Genomic DNA, 7,814 nt, shown 5'->3' with positions numbered 1-7,814 from the left:
GGTAGTGAAAATCACAAGGAAAATCAATGAAATTTACCTTTTTAATGCTTGATTTCTTGATTTCTCTTGATTTTCCCCAAAATTTTCAGCTAGGGTTCTTATTTCTTTTCCCCCTTTTCTCTCCTGGTTTGGACGGCTTGAAGAAGATGAGAATTCTAGAAATTTTGACCTTTTTAAAGGCTAAAAAAATATAATATTATTTTATTCATTTTTTAATATTTTATTAATTCCTTAAATTCTAGCCATCCATTTGTTTCCAAATTTTCACCATACACTTGTCCCACATATCCATAACTTAGATAAAATTCTCAGATTTATCCAAAGTCTTGGTGGAGTAATTTTTGAAATTTACACTTGTACCCTCGTAAAAGTCAAAAATTACATTTTTACCCCAAAAACTGAAAGATTGCCCATAGACATATTTTTCATCCCTTATACTCATACCATTCTCCAATTTGTCAAATGTGATCTAAATTCTCTCAAAACTCAAATTTTGTCTGCGAGTGAAAAAATTACGATTTTACCCCTACACTTCAGAAATCACCGGAATTAAACTTTTTCATTGCCAAACCCTCAAATTATACTCCAATAAGTCTAATATAATCAATCTTAATCAAACGGGATTAAAAAAATCTTTTTTTTTTGAAAATTTCATATTCGTCCTCAGGTGGCAAATTACCATTTTCCCCCTAGAATACTTAAAGTCCGGATTAACTCCAAATCGGACCTCAAACTCTGAATCTTCATTTTAAATCAATCCATGGATTTTAGTTTTTCTCAAATTCATCCTCAATTCTCTGTTTAAATTAGTTCAAGACTTATTTAACTGAACCGTACCATTACAAGCAATACAGTCATTTAACTTATTTTCCAGGGCAATTCAATATACAAACATGCTATCCAAAGCATGTGAATGATATATCACAGATAATTTAGGGTCGGGTGTTACATATATTCATTGTTATTATGAGTTTACTATTTTTTGAAAATTTTATTCTTATCATTTATTTGTCATTATGAATATCATCATTTTTCATAGCCTTATATTTTTTAAAACAAGACATTTCATTTATTCCTTCTTGTATACATTATTGTCATTATTATACTATTATTATTATTTTTTATTTTTTATATTTTTGTTTGATTAGTAAATAGGTTAATATATTTTCATTTAAGACCCTCTGATCGTACTAGTGGGATCTTAGTCAAAATCCTTTACCTAGGAAAATTTATTGAGAATTGCGACTTCTCGTGTTCCGAATGGACATCCCATCATTGGTATTAATCATAGAACAATCATTATATTTTTATATTTATAATTCTATACTATATCATATTCTTTTATTATATTTTTCTTGTATATCTATCTAAAATATAAATTTATGTAACTAAATATTCTATTTCTAGTACATACCTAACTTATTTTCTTATTAAAAATATTTTATGTTTACTCATTTTCATAAGATTGTCTATTTAATATTATTTTTAGTCTTGTCTTATTCCGTTTTTCATATGACTAAATATCTTTATATATATATTTACATTTTTTTATATTTTCCTTCTTTTGGCTAATTTTTTTTAAAACTAACTAATATTTACCTGCTTAATTCTACTTTTCACCGTCAAATATTTTTTTTTCTCTTATATATTTTTATTTTAGCTTAGATCTACTATTACTATTTGTAGATCAAACATTCATTTTTTTCCGTTATATATATATATATATTCTATTTAACCTAATCTATTATTTTTTAATCAAATATTTACCCATCTTTTCCCTTTACCGCTTTATATATTTTTTGGTTATTTTTCTACTTTAAAACATCACATAATCTTTTTGTAATATATATTTTTTAATCCTAACTAAATTAATATTATGCTTCTAATAATGTAGTTTTAGCATAACCAATTGGGCCCATCACAATGAACAAACAGACCATATCTATGTAAAAACATTGAAACTGGATCTTAACTTGTGTAGGCCTAGACTAGCCCAAAAAGGACAAGGCTACCCAAGGCACCACAGCAAACCATATCTTATGAAGACCACGGCAGCCCACCCAAGGCACAATAAGAAGCACCTTTTAGGTGTTGGAATTCCTCCTTAAATGGCGTTGTTTCAGGCTTTAGACTCTAAAGCCAAGGGCTTTAGCCAAATGGTGCCGTTTTGGCTATTTTCTTCTTTACAAACCTTAAGTATTTAAACTAAATTTTCTTCCCCTTATTTCTTTTCCTCCATTTCTCTCTCTACCGCCACTCTCTCTACCTTCTCTCTAAGACAAAAATCATTTTCCTCTTTTAGCAACCACCCTCAGTCACCGTGAAACCTCCAAAGGCTGCCATTCAAATGGCAATCTCACCTTTATCGTCCCTCCTTGCCGACAGCTATCCCAACCGAAGCCACCAAAACCCCAAATTCCCTAATCCTCATAAAACTTGAGAACCTATCCCCAACGGTTTCTCCTGGTTTTACAAATCTTTTGGGTTTTGTTGTTTGTTTTTTAATCTGCTCTCCTATTGTGGTATTCAGCTGTTAGAAATAGGAAAGTTTTGATTTTTTGGTTGATGCTAGGGATTTCTGTAGTGAACATAAGTACTAAGGAAAAAAAATTTTAGCATTCTTTTTTGAAATCTCCCCCCCCCCCCCCCCCCCCATTGAAGCAAAATTTTTAGGGTTCTTATAAGACCTGATTGTCCAAATTTTTAGACAATCAAAAATCTCCAAGTCAAAGAAAATCAACCAGAGATTACCCCAAATCCAGCTACCCAAGGAGCATTCAATGCTCTATGTAGATTGTTGACTATGAAAGCTACGCATGCTTTTAGTTTTATTTTATTTATTTTATTTATTATTCATTATTTGGAAAAAAAAAAAGAAAGGTGTCTACAGTTGCCTCTCTTTGCACATTCTTGAGAATCAAGAATAGTGCAAAGATGTCGACACCGTATTTGAGTTATCTTAAAGCAAGTCCGATTTAAAATGTAAGATTATAATATATAACAAACATGAAATAATTTCATATTGTTTTTCATTTCTTGCTTGTTTCATCATGTTGCCCTAATACACATTCCATGGAGTTCTCGTTCACTGTCAAATACAAGATAAGAGGTCTCTAAACTATTGGTGGTACAAACACTAATGGATTTGCGAGATATTCTTTGATCTTATCAGAAGTTGCTTGACATTCTTCATTCCATTCTCCTGGGTCACACTTTCGAAGCAATTTGAAAATTGGATCACATTTGGAAGTGAGTTGGGATATAAATCGAGCAATGTAATTCGATCTCCCTGAAAACCCTCTCACTTTTTTTTGTGTTTTGGGAGGTGGTAATCCTTGGATAGCTCGTATTTTGTCTGGGTGTACTTCAATTCCTTTTTTGCTTACTATGAACTTTAACAATTTTCCAGATGTAACACTAAAGGTGCATTTTGCAGGATTCAACTTGAGCTGAAACTTTCGTAATCTCTTGAACAACTTCTTCAGGTTAGTAGTATGATCCTCTTCCCTATGAGATTTTGCAATCATGTCATCCACATATACCTCTATTTCTCTATGCTTCATATTGTGGAACAAGTTTATCATGGCCCTTTGGTAAGTGGCACTTGTATTTTTCAGTCCAAATGGCATAACTTTGTAACAGAACGTCCCTCACATGGTTATGAACATTGTCTTTACATATCTTAAAGTGCCATCTTAATCTAATTATATTCAGAGAAACCATCCATGAATGAAAATAAAGAGTGTCTTGCTATGTTATATACAAGGGTGTCAATATGTGGTAAAGGGAATCTATCCTTCGGACTTGCTCTATTCAAATCCTTATAATCTACACACATTCAAACCTTTCCATCCTTTTTTAGAGCTGAGACTATGTTGGCCACCCACTCAACGTACTTAGCCACCTCCAAAAACTTGGCGTCAAATTATTTCTTTACCTCTTCTTTAATTTTTAGCAACATGTCTGGCTTCATCCGTCTCAACTTCTACTTAATCGGTTTGCATTCTGGTTTCAATGATAATTTGTGAACAACGATGTTGGTGTTAAGACCTAGCATATCCTGATATGACCATCCAAATACATCAGCATATTCACGAAGTAGCTCTTTCAACTTTTGTTGTTCATCAAGCGACAGTGAAGTATCAATTTTAACTTCCTTTTTATCTTATTCATTTTTTGAGTTAACCATTTTCGTGATTTCTTGATGAGGTAAAATCATTTTTTCCTCATATTCCAACAATCTTAACAAGTCAAAGGGTAAATCATAGTCATCCAACTCCTTTTCATTTTCCATTTCATCAATGCTCGAAATTTTCTCGAAATCAAAATTCTGATTGCTTTCTAAATTGTCTTCATGTTTATTATTTAGAGACCTATCAATAGGTGAAATTGGATATGTATATAGACAATCATTTATTGGCTAAAAGAAAAATATAGAGATGGTATGTGCAAGAAAAAATGGTAACAAATGAGATAAAAAACACATCATGCTTGTCATTTATTTGAACGATTAAAGTAATAGAAAGCCCATATCAAGCAAAAAACTACTTCCAATTCCCTTGGGCATAGGCCTATAGGTGAGATTGTTCATTACATTTTTTGAGACTTAAAGATGATAGACAATTCAGTGATTGTCTAATTGGTTAGCTTTTCTCCTGACAACATTAGATACACCATAGGAACCTTCTCTTTGAGATCTTCATCCTTAATCATTTGAATCGACAATTCCTCAAATGCTTCATCTAAAGTTCCAATAACCTCATTTGGGGCTTCCAGATGAATGTATTCTACAAAGTGAAATGTCTCATACAAGTTCGAAATTATCTTTTTCTCAAACTCTTCCTTTTTCCTTTCAAACTGATCCATCCTTTTCAATTTTTTTTTTTGACTACCAACTTTTTCCTTTCGTCTCTAGTAGGCTTATACCCCAAACTAAACTTTTCCTCATTCTTGACTGAGGTCAAAGGTCTCCTGATTCCTTGCAAATTATTTCTTACCTCGAACCTAGTACGACACCCTTTTCCTACTGTCTATTTGATCTCCATGTTAGTTGCCCTTGACAAGTGCGGAGTTGGTATTAATACTCTTTCTTCCACATAGGTAGCATTAACAAACTCGAAAAATCTAAAAGAACACTCGAGGACTTATTTTGCTGCCTCTACATAGAAAACAGATAAAGGTTGAATGGCCAGTATGTCTTTCTCTACAGATACACTTACCAATTGACCTTTAGTTATAAATATATCTTTCTGATGAAGGGAAGACGGTATAGCTCCTGCCATATGGATCCATAGGCTCCCTAGTAAGCAGTTGTAGGATGGTGCAATGTCCATGATTTGGAATTAGACATCAAAGATGCAAGGGCCAAGTTTTATTAGTATTTCAATATTGCCTACCACCTCTCGTCTGGTCCCATCGAAGGCTTTTACGATCATGTTAATGGTATTCATATAAGACATATCAACTAGCAACTTAGTCAAGGTAAAGCAAGGCATGACATTAAGAGCTGAACCATTGTCAATCAAAACTTTAGGTAAGGCATGGTCCTTGCACCTGATGGTTATGTGGAGAGCTTTGTTACTCCCTTGACCAACCGATAGAATTTCTTCATTGCTAAAAGCAATAAAGTTCCCTACCATGATATTCCCCATAATATGATCCAACTTTTCAACATATATATCATGATCCACATAAGCTTGATTTAAGACTTTGAGCAATGTGTTCCTATGTGTTCTTAATTCAGAAGTAAGGATAACATTGAGATGCGTACAAGCATCTTAATCAATTGTTCCACTACACTATATTCACTATACTTGATAAACTTGAAGAACTCGCTTGCCTCTTTTTTTGTGATAGGTTTTTTGATTTTATCATCTCTAGCCATTGTGGGTCCACTCATTTGGTCCTTGGGAAAGGTCTTTGCCATTTTCGGTCCTTCTTTCTTTATTTATCTTTTCATTTTTTGGCTTTTTCCATCATTTCAGGGGAGTAGCATCACCCATTTCGAGTTATGCCTCCCACACCGTCAGATTTGCAGAAGACGCTTAGGCAATAGGGGAAATTGTGCTTAGAATATTAGATTTATAATTCCATTAGACAGCCTTATCACTCTTGTATGGGAATGGAATAGGAATTTCAATGGTGATTCCAACTTCAACGATACCATGGGGCTTGTTGGTCATCAAAATGTTTTCTTTTTCATAGAAGATAGTAAGAAGTCTGGGTTTACTTGTGCTAAATGAGCTTGACACCTATTCAGTTGGGGGATCTTCACTTATGGTTCCAACTAAATCCTCTTTATTTCCCATGTAAAATTCAATTACTAACAAATCCATCAACTTCTGCAGCTTGCAACGAAAGTCATCATAACTTTGAATGGAATGTCTAGTGGCCTTCATATGAAATTTGCAAGACAGATTGAGATTGTGCCCCATTTTGGCATCTGTTGATTTTGGAAGAATGGCATTAATTTTGAGTAAAGCATCAAACACTATATCCATTAGTGTTGGCAGCTCATCAATGCTTCTTTTCACCTTACGAGTTATTCCATCATGCATAACACTTACAACCGACCTTACATAATCGAGCAAAAGGTTTCCAACAACATTCGAACCTTCCTTCTTAGCAAAATTTATGGGTCTCACCTTGATGAGCGATTAGGCCTTATGTTTCAAGGCATACAATTCTCCATGGAATGTCCTTGAAGTCCAAAATGGTAATCACAATGCGCATTTAGGTCATACCATTTTGGAAAATGAGGTTGAAGTGGTTCCAAAATGGTTCAAGCAAGGAGTTGATTTTCTATGAGATGTGGCAACAACGTTGGTTATAGGGTGGGCTGGTAAACATATGGATTCTATGCGATGTTGCCTATATTTGGATAGAAGGGTTGGTACAGAGGGTATGGGTGATATGCGCTAAAGCTATGAGCTTGTTACTTGTCATAGGCGACTGCTTGTACGTTCCCTTCTTTTTTCTTGGACATATTTTCTTTTTTTGAGCTAGTAGCTTCATTCCCTTCAATTTTTTTCTTTTTTGATAGCTCTTTATGTGGCATTGCCAATCAATCATTCATAAAATGGAGCTTGGAGTGTGTTTATGAACAACACAGTTATTTTCTTATCGATGAGAGATGGCTGAACTTGCGTTGCTGTATCCTTCAATCTTTGGGCATACTCCTTGAAGCTTTCACTTTGCTTCTTTTCATGGTCTGTAATGACAACCGATCATGAGCTAATTTAGCCACATGCTTATATTGTGCTATGAAGGCTCTTGCTACATCTTTTCAAGTGTTAACATGATTTCTATCTAGCTATACGTACCACCAGGTAGCTAACCCAGTCAAACTATTTTGGAAGAAATGGATCAATAGCTTGTCATCATGAGATTATGCAGCCATCTTTCGACAATATATAGTAATGTGTGCCATTGGACACTTCGTTCCATCCTATTTTTTAAATTTTGGAACCTTGAACTTGGTAGGGATCATTACATCAAGCACTAAGCATAGTTCGGTTGCATCCATGGTATTGAACTTATCAACTCCTTCAATAACGCGAAGGTGCTCTTTCAACAAATCGTACTTTTTCTCGACTTTCTCATTTTCCCCTGTCTGTGATGAACTCTTTTTAACTTTTCTTACTTTTTCGAGTCATCTAGATTTGGGACGTGTATTGGCTCAATGGGATTTGTTCCTGAATTCGACCCAACTTGCCCATGAATTGGTTGACGAGCTATTATGGGTGGTACATTATAATAAGCATGAAGGAATCTGACAACAGGCAGTGTCACTTACGGGTGAACCTTTTGAAAAG

The sequence above is a fragment of the Theobroma cacao genome, chromosome 9, assembly GCF_000208745.1.
Source record: "Theobroma cacao cultivar B97-61/B2 chromosome 9, Criollo_cocoa_genome_V2, whole genome shotgun sequence".
Taxonomy (NCBI): domain Eukaryota; kingdom Viridiplantae; phylum Streptophyta; class Magnoliopsida; order Malvales; family Malvaceae; genus Theobroma; species Theobroma cacao.
The sequence above is the reverse complement of the archived record's forward strand: the minus strand, read 5'-3'. Positions refer to the sequence as shown.